This window comes from Megalobrama amblycephala, linkage group LG9 (assembly GCF_018812025.1).
Source record: "Megalobrama amblycephala isolate DHTTF-2021 linkage group LG9, ASM1881202v1, whole genome shotgun sequence".
Lineage (NCBI taxonomy): Eukaryota > Metazoa > Chordata > Actinopteri > Cypriniformes > Xenocyprididae > Megalobrama > Megalobrama amblycephala.
This window is the reverse complement of record NC_063052.1, coordinates 36,583,020-36,599,062: the sequence shown is the minus strand read 5'-3', so window position 1 is coordinate 36,599,062 and position 16,043 is coordinate 36,583,020. Positions and strand designations below refer to the sequence as shown.

The window sequence follows — 16,043 nt, the reverse complement described above, 5'->3', positions numbered from 1 at the left end:
TCGCAGCACAGACCACTTGGGTGAGTGACACATTAAAAGTCTGTTTCAGAAGAGGATTATCTCATGATTTACAGTCTGAACTGTCATGTCGCGACGAGGGGAGAAGTTTGGACCAATACATTGAGCTGGCCATTCAAGTGGATAACCTCATCCGAGCTCACAGGGCTGGCCTGAGATGTAATGTTCGCTATGTTCCACCTGCCGACAATGAATGCCCCATGCAGATAAACGCATATCACCTAACAGAAGAAGAAAGAAGCCGCCGTATCACTCATCGCCTGTGTCTGTACTGTGGCAGCCCTGGTCATGTTCACAATAACTGCCCAGTGTGCATTCGACCAGAAAATCCCCGTTCAGTGAGTGAGTCTAACCCACACTATAACTCAGATATGTCTGCCTCCGTACCCATAACTCTGCTGGTTTACGACACACGGATAGAAGCAAGGGAGCTTGTGGACTCAGGGGCGGCAGGGAACTTTATCTCCCAATCTTTCATTCAATGTCACAAAATTCCTTTAATCGAATGCTCCTCTCTTCTCACAGTGGAAGCCATAGATGGACGACCCCTGGGATCCGGTCGAATCAACACCATCACGCGACCCCTAACCATGCAAACGGGTATATTTCACACTGAGCTCATACAGTTCCATGTATTACCCACTTCTACCGCTGCCGTAATTCTAGGTCTGCCTTGGCTACGCACCCACAACCCAAGTATCTGCTGGAGAGAGGGTCAAATCATACAATGGAACAAGAATTGCCTCACGAAGTGTCTGTCTGCCAGCGCACCGCTACCCCTCAGAGTTACCACCCCATTGCACTTACGACTGTGCTATCGATCTCATCCCAGGATCATCACCACCCAGGGGGCGTATCTTCCCGCTCTGCCAGCCAGAGTCAGAGTCCATGAAAAAATACATTGAGGAGGAGCTGGCCAAAGGCTTCATCCGCCCATCTACATCCCCTGCATCAGCGGGGTTCTTCTTCGTGAGTAAAAAAGATAGAGGCTTACGGCCATGCATAGATTACCGTGGTCTCAATTATATTACTGTCAAGTTTCGATAACCCCTGCCTCTCGTTCCTGCAGCTCTAGAACAGCTCGGTACAGCCAAGGTCTTCACCAAACTCGATCTGTGCAGCGCTTACAACCTGATTCGCATCAGAGAGGGGGACGAGTAGAAGACTGCCTTTTCTACCGCTCCTCCGCACTATGAGTACCTTATTATGCCCTTCGGGCTGGTCAATAGTCCTTCTGTGTTTCAATCTTTCATTAATGATGTATTCAGGGACATGCTCAATCGCTTCGTTATAGTCTACATTGACGATATCCTGATCTACTCCGACACCATGGAGGAACACGTCCAACAGGTCAGACAGGTCCTACAACGTCTCATTCAGTACCAGCTATATGCCAAAGCAGAGAAATGTGAATTCCACAAGACGTCTGTCTCATTCCTGGGGTACATCATCAGTCCCAAGGGTATGGCCATGGACGAGAAAAAAGTTAACACTGAAGTGGGCACCCGCAGCGATTGAAGCATTCCAGCAGCTCAAGGAGCGCTTCACCTCTGCTCCCATCCTGCACCATCCTGATCCGTCACTCCCGTTCATCGTCAAGGTAGATGCCTCCAGCACCGGACTTGGCGCTATCCTCTCTCAGCGACAAGGTAACCCTCCTAAACTGTTTCCCTGTGCGTATTGTTCCAGAAAACTGTCAGCTGCTGAACGAAACTACGACGTCGGTGATCGGGAGCTACTGACTATGAAGGCCGCGTTTGAAGAGTGGTGTCACTGGCTGGAGGGTGCTGTTCATCCCTTTGTCGTGCTCACAGATCACAAGAATCTCGAATACCTCCAAACCGCCAAGAGACTAAATCCCCGCCAAGCTCGATGGTCCCTGTTCTTCTCTCGCTTCAACTTCACTGTAACCTACCGACCTGGATCAAAGAATACAAAGACAGATGCTTTATCACGCCAGTTTGAAGGTGAGTGGGAGAATAAGAACCCTAAAACCATTTTACCTACCTCTCTTGTTGTTGCACCCGTACAGTGGGACACAATGACTGAACTGAAGCAAGGCCAACGTGGAAATCGAAATTCCACCCAACTGCCCTCCAGGGAAGACCTTCGTCTCGCAAAATATGCGCAACCGAGTGCTGGAGATGGTCCACAACTCACCAGCCTCAGGTCATCCAGGCATCACCACTACCATCCAGATCGCCCAGAACCGCTTCTGGTGGCCTTCTCTGCCCAAAAACACAGTACAGTATGTCAAGGCCTGCACTGTCTGCAACGTCAACAAACCCTCTCATCAACTCCCCGCTGGTCTGCTGCATCCTCTGCCACTGCCTCAACGTCCGTGGTCCCACATCGCAGTCGACTTCATCACCGACCTCCCAGTGTCCAACGGTAACACCACCATCCTCACCGTGGTTGATCGCCTCTCCAAGGCTTGTCGTCTAATTCCCCTACCCAGATTACCTACAGCTATGCAGACCGCGGAACACCTGTGCCAGTGGGTTTTCCGTATATATGGGCTGCCAGAGGACATCGTGTCTGATCGCAGGTCCCAATTCATGTCTCGCCTGTGGGCCGCCTTCTGCCATTCCTTGAACATAAATGTCAGCCTCACCTCCGGTTATCACCCTCAGACCAACGGGCAAACCGAGCGCCTGAATCAAGAGCTCACTCGCTTCCTCCAGTCATACTGCAACCGCAATCAAGACGACTGGTCCCGATACCTGCTGTGGGCCGAGTATGCCCAAAACTCTCTCCGCAAGCCAGCAACCGGTCTAATGCCGTTCCAGTGCGTCCTGGGGTACCAACCGCCCATGTTCCCATGGTCAGGGGAACCCACGAACGGTGTGGCTCTGTCACAGAGACGAACTCCGTGGTTCAGCCTCGCCCGAATACTGACTTTAGATTTCACTACATTCCCCATAAGCCCACATCGCATACTGATTACCTTGCCACCTGTTACCAATCACCTGGACTATAAATGATTGTCTGTTACTTCCTTTGATCGCGAAGTCTTGTTTTGCCGAGGTGAACATTACTGAGTGTTATTTATCTGTCTGACTGCCTGTTGCTGATCTATCTGTTACCCGTTCCTGATCCTTTGCTGCCTACCACTGACCCTTGCCTGTTCCACTGACCTGTGAGTGATATCTGCCAGCCCTGACCCTTTGCCTGTATTCTGACCACGATTCTGCCTGTTCCCTATATACCTGTTTTTTCCTGTCTGACCCTGCCTGTACGACCATGACTGTTATTAATAAAGCATGCAAATGGATCCCTGCCAGAGTGATGATTCGTTACACCTGCCCAATACCTAAACTTAACAACTACCTTACTAACTATTAATAAGCACTAAATTAGGTATTTATTAAGGGGAAAAGTCATAGTTAATAGTTTGTGTTCCCTATACTAAAGTGTTACCCTAATTATAGTAACAAGTTTTACTACCATTACACCCTCCCCCACTTAAAAGTTACAAAACATTTTTTTTCTATCTCTGGGTAAATATTTAATACAAGCTCCAATAACAGTGTAACGCACATGCTTTCTCACAGCTTAACAATACAATCAATATCTTCTTCTGTACAACTGTGACATCACCATCTAACTTTCAGTCTTGATGTGTGTTGAGAGTTTCTTGTCTTTTGTCTCGCTGGTGGAGCTCCAGATCATCCTGTAGTGAAGTGGACACAACCACATACACCTCCACAATGTATTGACACATTTTAAAGGGGTGGTTCAATGCGATTTCACTTTTTTAACTTTAGTGTGTAATGTTGCTGCTGGAGCATAAACAGTATCTGCAAAGTTACAGCGTTGAAAGTTCAATGCAAACGGAGATATTGTCTTTTAAAGTTATGGCAGTTTATTGCCTACAAAAACGGCTGGTTTGGACTACAACAAGCTTCTTCCCAGGTTGGTGACATCATAAACCCTTGCTATTAACATAAACACTGCCCCCGGGAACACGCAACAAAGTGGGCGAGGCCATGCGGTGCAGTATAATGGAAGCGGAAGAGTTGTGTACACCGAACACGAGCTGTGCAACGCGACTCATCAAAAGATAATAGAACCCATTATAATCTGTGATATTTTCTACACTGGATGCGGCGCTGAAGACAGCTTCCAGAATCTACATGAGTTCAATGCTGGGTTTGCACAAAGGCTATTACTGAAAGATGAAACAGTTCCTACTTTAAAAGCAGAAGCTGCTGTTTATTGGCTTCAAACTGTAAGTATGTTTTATGTTTGTACATGTCTTTTAAACGTAATGTTATAGTTCTCTTGCTATTTTTAATGCATCAAGGACATATACAAAGAGCAAATCGTTTTTGCTAGCCAGTTAGCTAAGTTCTAGTGCAACAAACACTAACAAACATCTCTGTTCATAGACAAAAAGTTGTTCATGCTGTAAATTAAACGATACCTTTACAAAAATGCGACTACTCAGTCATGTATTCGGCTACAGTAAAGCTTTAATCAGGATAAAACTATATATTAAAAACTAACAAACAGCAGTGACAGCATTTCTAAACAGTTTGACACAAATACAAAATGAAATACCATTCAGAAACGTCCTTTAAAAGCCGTGATTGCAGAGGTTCTGCTTTACCCTCTTCATCTGGGTCTGATTCGGCTCAATTTAATACAGCAATATAGACGCTATTATTTACATTTCCAGCTTAGCGCGTAACTACGAATGGTAAGGGGCATGGCGTTTCCAGACGCTTCAGCGAATCAGGATACACTGGGCCAGCTACCAACCTGCTAACCAATCTGAGCACATTGCGTATTTCGGATGGAGTGGCTCAATAGAAGCAGGAAGTCAAACAAGCCGTTCATATGACAGTGGAAACAGAGGTGTAGAATAAAGGTAAAATATATGAAAAATACAGTGTTTTCAAAAAAAACGACACATTAAGACATGTTAAACTGTGCCCCCAAAACACAATCAAGCCTAGAAAAAAACCACTGAACCACCCCTTTAAATGTCTCTTCAGCACTGCATTAATCTCTTGGTGTTTCATCCAGCCTTCTAACTTAAACTGGAAAACTATAATTCTGCTGTATAGCATTATTACGACTGTAGCCTTACAATACCCTTAAGAGTTTATAACTCACTGAACAAAAATATTACTTTGAACTGAACTATTTCAACTCTTCCTCAGTATGAAGGACACAGATTCAGTGATGGATGCTCAGCTGGGCTCGTACACTGCAGGTCTCCACATCAGTGTTTCCACCACATACACTCCAGTTCACTGGTTGAAGTGTGGCTCACCCAGGGTGTCATACGTGATTCCTAGATCGCCTGTTTCTGCCAGAAGTTCTCCTCATGGGTTCTGATGCCAAGTAACCTTCTTCATGCTCGGCTTTACGGATCCTTTCTCCAGCTCCTGCTCCTCTTGAAGATCTCCCAGTTTTCCTGAAGAACCATATATGAAGCATTGTGTGGAACCGCTTTGGGTGCCTCCAGGAACCAAATTTCATTTTTTTTAAATTATTAATTTATTTTCATGTTGGTACTATGGTTACCCTTAACTTCTATTATAATAAATAAATTGAAAGACTGCAAATGCAAAATGCAAAATAAAAACTGTTTATTGCATATAGATGAATTTTATTACATACACTTTAAGGCACTTAAAAAAAGCAATAGGCTTAATATCAATACACATTTAAAAAATAGGGTAATACATAAGCAACATGAATAACCAACCATTTATAAACAATAGACAATACAAGAATAGACATCTCAACAAAATGCATGGAAACACAAATGTCCCATGTAATAAATCAATGTTTAAAAAATGACATTAATGTATTAGTTAGCCCAAAAATGAAAATTGTGTCATTAATTACTCACCCTTATGTCGTTCCACACCCGTAGGACCTTCGTTCATCTTCGGAACACAAATTAAGATATTTTTGATGAAATCTGAGTGATTTCTGTCCCTCCATTGACAGCTACGCAACAACCAATTTGACGTTTAAAAAAGTTCATAAAGAGATAGTAAAAATAATCCATATGAATTGAGTGGTTTTGTCCAAATTTTCTGAATAAACTCAATCACTTTAAAGCTGCGCACACACTTAACGATTGTAAGGCCGATTATGAATGTAAATTGATACTTATGACTGAACGCGCTCAAACCCCTCCAGTCAGAGCCAGTTGCGTTCAGTCTGCGATTACAGTCGGTGTTCAAATTCCATGTGTAAGTATTTAAATCTGCTTCAGTCGCAGGAAACAATCGCTGTATGTTGAGCACAGTCTTAGAATGTTTTAGCTAGTCATTAAATGTGTGCCCGGCTTAAATGGTGAACAGATTTATTTTAAGCTTTTATTCACATGTAAACATTGATCTGCGAAAAAAAAACAGAAGCTCAACCGAACCACCTCATTGGTTCTTGCTAAAGCTCAAACGTGCTGTGTAACACAAGAATGAACCTCGTTGGTTCTTGCACGTTAAACAAACATGTTTAAGCTTCCATTTACCACATTTACACGCCAGTAAGACCTTCGTTCATCTTCGAAACACAAATTAAGATATTTTTGATAAAATCCAATGGCTCAGTGAGGACTCCATTGACAGCAAGACATTTAGCACTTTCAATGCCCAGAAAGCTACTAAAGACATATTTAAAACAGTTCATGTGACTACAGTGGTTCAACCTTAATGTTATGAAGTGATGAAAATACTATTTTTGCGCCAAAAAAAACTAAATAACGAATTTATTCAACAATTTCTAGCGATGGGCGATTTCAAAACACTGCTTCATGAAGCTTCGAAGCTTTACAAATCTTTTGTTTCAAATCAGTGGTTTGTAGCGCATATAAAATTGCCAAAGTCATGTGATTTCAGTAAACGAGGCTTTATTACGTGATAAGTGTTTCGAAATTTCAATGGTTCACCACTGACTTTGGCAGTTTGATACACGCTCTGAACCACTGATTCAAAACAAAAGATTCATAAAGATTCAAAGCTTCATGAAGCAGTGTTATGAAAATGGCCATCACCAGATATTGTTGAATAAAGTTGTTATTTTGTTTTTTTTGGCACACAAAAAGTATTCTCGTCACTTCATAACATTAAGGTTGAACCACTGTAGTCACATGAACTGTTTTAAATATGTCTTTAGTAGCTTTCTGGGCATTGAAAGTGTTAAATGTCTTGCTGTCAATAGAGCCCTCACTGAGCCACCGGATTTTATCAAAAATATCTTCATTTGTGTTCTGAAGATGAACGAAGGTCTTACGGGTGTGGAACGACATGAGGGAGAGTAATTAATAACAGAAATTTCATTTTTGGGTGAACTAACCCTTTAAGGTGCAGTAAAATTTGCTGCTGTTTGGAGAATGAATTCCAGTAATTTCAATAGAAATCCACACAATCATTAATTTCATGTGTGGTCAAAAATTTCACTATGAGTCCAAGTTGGTTACTCAAATTCGCCAGATTTGACCAACAGAAAGCTGACTGAAAGTGACTCCTATATGAGCTCCATCATATAATACGTCACTATATTGCTAAAAATGATAAATGGACCTTTTTGCCTGCGTGATTTCACAGAAATGTCACAAATGTGACTGCACCTTTACTCGCGGCAACATAAAATCCAATCAATAATAAAATCTTCACAAGATACATTTGAGGTAATTAATCAGAAAAGTAAAAAGGTACAGCAGCTTTGTTTTCTGCTAGGCTTCTTTTTCCTCTTTTTTGGTGGATGATCCAGGCACTTCAATTTCCAGGTCTACAGGAGGATTTTTGTTTCAGTATACTAGGCCAAGATCCCTGCAAAGTACAAAATTTACTGTTAGTAACATTATTAAAGTGATAGTTGTAAAATTAAAATAATTTCCTCAGCCTTGTAACATTTCAAACCTGTTTGACTCTGTCTGTGGAACCCAAAAGCAGATCTCAGGCATAATGCAGTCACTGTTCAATTTCATTGCATGAAACACAAACAGAAAAAAAATTGTGTAAATCATTCATTAATCAATTCAAGTCTCATTCAATTCAATGCATCAATCTATGTAAAATGGATAAATATTCTAAGCTCCAAAAATGTCCAAGAAAAGATCCTAAAAAGTATCATACGAGTGCACAAATCATGTGTTATGAGTTGTGTTGTAAGTCTTCTGAAGCCACACAATATCTTTCTTTTTTCTTTCTTTGTTTTTATAAAAAAGACTAAACTTGAAGATGTAATTTCAAGTTCAAATGTCTTAAATTCAAATGCAAATGATTAAGGCATAAGAAAAAAGGCATCTAGCATCATTGATGCCATACCTGTCATATTATTTATATGAGTAACGTGAATGAGATTTGAGAGCACGAGGGAAGATTTTCAGAGAATAATGGATTAAATTTGTGTCTGTTCATCACAAATAGCTATTGTATGGCTTCTAAAAACTAGGAATATAGTGTATGAATGGTTTTAAGTTAATTTTGAAGTTTCCTATACCCAATCACTTTTGATAAATGGAAAAGAGCAGCTTAAAATTAAATTAATATCCCTTAACCTTACTTCTAAAACTCACCACATTACAGCACCTTGTATATCTTGATCTGTGAATATCTCCCAAACTGTCATTGAAATTAGATTTACAGTAGGTAGGTAAAGTTAAAAACACAAGTACACAGTCAAACATAGGCTACAATTTCACACAGAAAATTGTAATTCAATACTTACATGGTTCAGGTACTCTAACATTTCGAGATTATTTCAGAAATGGTTTACAAAATAACAAAGCTGATTATATCCATGCACAACATTAAAAGATAAAAATGTACTGGCCAGTAAAGAACTTTAAAAGGGTACTATTGGAGAGAATCTGTAGTAAATAAACAAAAACTATATTAACCATTTGTGTTATTCTGTATGCCTAATAACAAAAGCCAATGACGACAGGTATCAGCAAACATAGTAATGTTGGCAATTTGAAAACACAATTACGTTGAATGACCAAAAAAAAAAAAAAAAAATCTTAGACAATAAGTCAATGAACTCCGTTTGTAGCGTAAAGTTCATTAGATTCGTTAGCATGGCAGCTAAAACGGCTAAATCATTCTTAACGACATACTAAGGGGTAAACACTGTAAAAACATAGTATTGTATAATAAATTAAGATAATGTGTATGTGTTTGCACATATAGTGAGTAGACTGCGTGTTTATATTTCGAGTTTACAAACCTTATAACGGATAGCCGAGCAAACCGCGGATGCGGCGGCAGGCTTTGATGAGGGGAGCCGTTACTTTCAAATCCGATGATGATGATGATGAGGTGAGCTTTTGTGCGCGCGAGCAGCGCGAGGATCACTGAAGCGATGACAGCAGAGGAATAGCAGCAGTTCCGTGACAGCATAATCATTTTTATCCTCCTCTTGTTTCTTTTTCATATAATAATAATAATAATAATTATTATTATTATTATTATTATTATTATTATTATTATTTAAGCTTTAAATTAATCTATAAAATATACAGAATAAATGTATGCCTATGTAGGCTATAGGCTACTTAATCAAACTTAAGTATATAAAAAAATAATAATAAATAAATAAATAAATAAATAAATAATAATAATAATAATACATGTTCAAAGCTGTACATCTTATTGTGGCCTCACAGAACTTTTGGGTTCCTCTAGATGCTGGCTTTTAAAAAAAGAGATCTTCCAGGAACCATGTAAATGTTTACAGATCTTACAAGAACCCTTTTATAGAATTTGAGTTCCTCGAACTTCCCCCAAAGCACTTTGAGGTCTCATAGTAATGAAAAGGTGACTCCAGAACCTCAGAACAGAATACAAAGTGCTTAAAGGATCCTATAAGTACCTGCAAGAACTGTATAGACTGTCAATGGTTCCACCAGTAACCCCACTATAGGAGAAAGAGCTTTGAGGCACTTAAAATACATTTTGAAGTTCCTTGAGTATCCAAAAGGATATTTGAGGCACCTTTAGTTTTTACAGTGTAGGGTGGAATTCTGCTACAGGTGGATCCAGATCTGTTCCTGTTCTCTGCATTGAACCCACAAGTTAAACTCCTCGTCACTGGAACTGTCTGTTCTGACATGGTGAGTATCCGTCATGGTTATGCTTCCTGTTTTGATCTGTCCCTCTGACATCCTTTTCTTTCCAGACAAACATCGGCTGTCCCCGCTTATCAACCAGGTATGGACAAGGTAATAGAATGTTCTGTTGAAACACTCTTTCATTTCCAGGTGCATCCAATGGTTCTTCTGCATACATTGGATCATCCCCTCCGCTCTTTTCTTTCTCCACATACGTTCGCTTTTCCCAGTACGCTCATAGTTTTCCTACAGTCTATGATTATCCCCTTTACATTATATTATTTGTGCAAATTACCTACAATAAACAAAGACATGAAACAAATTAAATAACGATTCTCTGAGGTCATTACATTAGTTTGAGCTTCTACATACTAACAGTTCAAGTGTGTCAAACTATTTTCTCCCAACAGATCAACAGAGGAATCATTCTGACAAACACAGGGATTCAACCTCAATTATGTTTGAAAAGACTGAAGATGTTTTAAAGGAAGAGCAGCATTCTGTCATCATTTCCTCATCATGTCATTCTGAACCCGAGTGACTTTCTTCTGTGGATCACAAAAGACATTTAGAAATTCATACAGTATTTCTTCTTTGGTCTACTTGTATAAGCTATATATACAAACACTGAGATTATAGATCTGATAGAAACAGGGACGTGCACAGGGGGGTTGCTCAGGTTGCCCGGGCAACTGCCCATATGCCCTTCTCGACTCAAGTTGCTCTTCCAAGGTGGGAAAAAAAGAAATAAAAAATCGTACAATGGATACAGAATTTCACGTAGGCCTAGATAAATAAAAAAAATCGCACAGCCTCATTCACTTCCATATTCGGGCACCCGTCCGAAAGTGAAAGTGAGTAGGGGAAGGGCAAACTCTGTTTACGTGGCTGCAGCGCTGCACGCGACCGGCACCTGAGCTGAGCCTGCATGAGCGGCACTAGAAGGAGATTGTCGCGGTTGTCGGGTGAGACGACTTAACGTTGTCGGAAAGGTGAGTAAGGTTATAATCGTTAACGAAAACGAACGAAAAAAAACGAAAAGTAGGTGGGAAAAAACATCGTCGTTAACTGAAATAAAAATAAAAACGAGGCATTACAAAAAAACGATAACTAACCAAAACTGTAATGTGTGTTTGGCAAAACTAACTAAAATAAAATTATAGCTTAAATGTCCTTAGTTTTCGTCTTTGTCAATGTCTTTCATAGAGCAAACGTTCAGCTGCATTTCATTTCCCTGCGTCTCTCACTCACGCGTCTCTCACATACTCGCGTCTCGCGCGCGCACAGCCCCTCCATGAGAACGAGTATTGGAAGCAAGTTCGCGAAAGGTTGGTATCTCGTGAAAACCTTTACTCAATCACACATTAAAAAGTGGTATAAAAATATTTTTAATTCTGAATATAATTTTGTCAGTGTGTTAATGTCGACCTGAGAAGCGATTGCTACTTTAGAAAGTTAACTAGACGCAAGTTTGAGGTAAAATGCACTTGGGTTGTCGATGTCAAAACACTATTTAAGCTGTGATTCAAGTAAGGAATAATTGACGACGGGCCGTTGAATTATTAGAAAAATAATGCACACCTGAGGTGGTGATTCGGTCACGACTCGAAGCGGAGTCAATTATTCCGCTTATACCACGGTTATTCTCAGTCCTTCATATAGCCCGTGAGGGGGGGTGTTGGTAGGGGAGTGCCCTTTTTTTAGGTCAGAGCAACTGCCCCTCAAAATTCCTGTGCACGTCCCTGGATAGAAACATCAGTCCCAATACAAACAGAAACACATGAACCAACACACTGAATACAGAGACAAATGTAAATGTGTAAATACAGGAGGAGCTCTGACATCACTGGAGTTCAGAGAGATTCAGAGAAAGTGAAAGTAACTTGATCAACAACAATATGGATGCCTGAAACGATCGACCTCTTTAAACAACAGAATATTTATTGAGCTGTTCAAAGAGTCTTGTGGACACATCTGATACTCACAGGTAATGATAGAAATATAAGAGAGATTGAGCTGAACAGGTTTCTAATGGAAGTGATCTGGTTTAGTAGAGTTTATGTTGAACTGGAATGAGTTGAACTGAATCAGGTTTAAGCATGTCAAATACTCAACTACTTTAGTTTACTGCACTGAAATGATATCAGAATTGTATTAAAAGTGTCATTTGATTGGTTGTAATGTAAAGTTTGGTGTTTCTATCATTTTGTCACATTATATAAAGACTAAAGAAACAGGAAATAAAATGAGCTGCAGACAGACTGAACACAAACCTGCTAAACTGCAGCTCAAAATCACATTTATATTCATTAAAACTATACTTACATACAAACTACACTTGGTCACACATATTTGTTTATTTTGTGGAGATATATATTTATTCATAGATAAGTATATGACCTACTTTGTACTTGTTGTTTCTGATCTAAACAGCAGGTCAAAGTTCAGATTGTTCAGTGAGTTTGAGTCAATCACTGTATGAGGAGTGATTGTTTCACTCACTATCAATGAGATTTTAACACTTTAATATAAATATTTATTAAATGGTCATGAGAGAATATGAAGTAAACCCAAATCTGACTTTTGAGGCAAGATTTCATTTAAACCTGAGTGACCAAATACTGTGTGTGAAACAAATACAGTATTACAAGGAGCAAATAGACTTAGATTATCTATTGGTCATAATAATATTGTGAAATACAATATATTTCTTGAAAAGGCTTGAAGAGGGAAAGAACAATGGCAGAATCTTCAACAACATCAACAAAAGCAAGAAAAACCAGGAGAAACAGTATTGACACTTTTCCTTCATGTAAGTCAATAACCCAGAAAATAATGAATTAGTGCATGAATGACTTTAACTATTCTCATATGGTGATATTTAAAATGTACAGTACTACTTCACATTAGGGTACTGATCAGCTTGTCTGGGTTAATTTTGCAGTAATGATCAGCTTGTACATGATCTCTTATATATCTGCGAAATCATATTTTATTTCTTCAAAGTTGCTCTTTACATTCAACCAACTTCATGAGGTGAATCATGGGATTCTTTTTAAACTTGTTGATTCTTTTCCTTCTCTGTTATAACTCATCTGTATGATAAAATCCTTTTCTTTATCATCATAATTTCAACAATTTACACAGAAGCACTTCAAACAAAATGTGTCTAAGATCATGAGAAACTTGAATTTGTCTTCAAACTTTAGACTTGTGTAGATGATTTCTGTCAGGATCATTATTGCCAAAGATGACTGACAGTTAGCATACAGTTTGTATTAGCGGTATGGTTCTGTTCTGGGCAAGAACTCCCTGTGTGGACTCCTAGCATGGATAAGAGCAGGGAGAGCAGCAATAAGCCCCTTAGGTTAACAGAACAGAACCAACATATGCAGATATCATGTCAATAATTTAACATGTACACATATTTCAAGAATTAGTTTGATTTAGGCCAATCCTGAATGAAGAAAATAGGAGCTTGGGATGGAGGAGGGTAATTTGCTCCTGAGGAATGCAATAGCTGCTGATAATACTGAGGAGCTTATATATGGATGCTGTGATAGGCGTCATATTCCTAAAGGTTGACGTAAGTCACCTGGGAGTCAGCTAATGTGGGCTTGACTGATGTGACCTGCAAGAACTGACGCTAACGCTGGATTTATCTTCTTCATTTCTCTGTCCAGTGATGTCATCCTCCAGCGGTCCACTGACTGAGGAGCTTCAGTGCTCGATATGTCTGGACGTGTTCACTGATCCAGTCACCACTCCATGTGGACACAACTTCTGCAAGACCTGTCTGAATAAGTGCTGGGACAACAGCCAGACCTGCAACTGTCCATATTGTAAAGAAACATTCAAGATCAGACCTGATCTCAAGATTAATACCACACTCAGAGAGCTCGTAGATCACTATAAAAAGAAAAGTCCTGAGAAAAAAACCTGAAGTTCTGAAAAAAGCTGAAGTTCTGTGTGACTTCTGTGAGGAAAGAAAGCTGAAAGCCCTGAAGTCGTGTCTGGGGTGTCAGAGCTCTTACTGTGAAACTCACCTGGAGCCTCATTTGAAAGTGGCAGGTTTAAAGAAACACAAACTGATCAATCCTGTGAGGAATCTGGAGGACTATATATGTCAGAAACATGAGAGACCTCTGGAGCTGTTCTGTAGAGATGATCAGACATGTGTGTGTCTGTCCTGCACTGAAGCACTTCACAAGAACCACAACACTGTTCCTATAGAAGAGGAGAGTGAAGAGAAGAAGGTAGAAGTTACTGACAAAACTAAAGGGCTTTTATCATGAGGAATCACATACTCTTTCATATAAATGGATCAGTTATGAAAATATATTGTGTTGTTTTAGACTCAACTGATGAAGACACAGAAAGACGTGCAGCAGATGATCCAGGACAGAATCAAGAAGATTCAAGATGTCAAACACTCAGCAGAAGTCAGAAAAGTAAGTTTAAAATGATGTAATTATGTGAAGTTCTAAACATAGATTATTGAGTCATTGTATAAAGTATAAAGCAATATTTTACTCACAATCACACTGTTACTCTGTCTATCAACAAGGCTGTGATTACTTGATCACTTACTGTATATATAATAGCACACCTCTCCACATCAAGACAATGATTTGAGGAATCATTCAGTGAAAACGGTGCAGGATGAAGTTTAATACTTCATCATATTTTGAAAACTGCCAAAAAAAACACTGAAGTATGATCAATAGTAACACTTATTCTTGTCTTATCAAACACCACTAATAACGTGTTGATTGTCCTGGTTGAGCAGAGAAACACAGAGGAGGAGAAAGCAGCCCGTGTCGAGCTCTTCACTGATCTCATCCGCTCCATTGAGAGATGTCAGACTGAACTGCTGGAGATGATGGAGGAGCAGCAGAAAGCAGCAGAGAAACAGGAGGAAGAGCTCATTGAAGAGCTGGAGCAGGAGATCACTGAGCTAAAGATGAGAAACACTGAGCTGGAGCAGCTCTCACACACTGAAGATCACCTCCACCTCCTACAGGTCAGTCAACATCTCTCTGATCAATGATAATGCAGTATATGACACCATAACACTCCCCATGCTGAAGGATTTCTCCTCTCTCCTGCTGTAGATTTACTCATCCCTGTGCAGCTCTAGAAACACCAGGAACTGGTCTGAGATCAGTGTGAAGACTGATGAGAGTCTGGAGACTCTGAGGAGAGCTCTGACTCAACTGCAGGACACTGTACAGGAGAAACTCACACTAAATGGTATGTCAATATCAAATACACTATACAGATACATATATTTATCATCTTTAAATATCAGCAGTGGGGAAAGTTACTTTTATAAGTAATGCAATATTGAGTTAGTCCCTGAAAAAGTAACTAATTGCGTTAATTTTTATGGAATTAAGTTACTTTTGTGTTACATTTTCTTGCTTGCTTGTATTTACAAAAAAACAAAAAACAGAAGTTCTATTTTTGTCAAATGTAAAAGGCTTTTCAACAAAAGTGAAATAAGCCTCAGACTAATTAACAGTTTTTTCTAGTTATTATTTGAAAGTGTTGCTTACAGACAAACAGTGGGATGTTGATCAGTACTGGCTTTGGATTGGCATTATCACGCATCTCAACCAATGAGAGCATGGAGCGTTTTCTTTTTAACAGTCACTATAAGGGAGGAAATGCCCTGAATATGAAACTTTGCGCCTCACGTTCATCTTCTAGGCTCTTGTCTGTATAGTAGGCTAAAGTGTTTTCCTTCCATAGAGCCTATTATAAAAGAAAACATTAAATGAGGGCAGCTTAATGCAGTAAGACGGTGATATTAAAACGCAGTTTAGGACTACATCTTTTTGAACGTGTAATGTTGTCAGCGTTTTATAATGATTTTCTATGGAAGAATAATGCCTAACTTTTTGCGATTTACAAGAAATATTTTAACTTCGACTATGGGAAT

The 16,043-nt window shown here is 39.7% G+C and overlaps 1 pseudogene; it reads left to right on the top strand.

The window, feature by feature from the left end:
- The window catches only part of LOC125276116, a 29,994-nt pseudogene that overhangs the window by 11,832 nt on the left and 2,119 nt on the right, over positions 1-16,043 (top strand).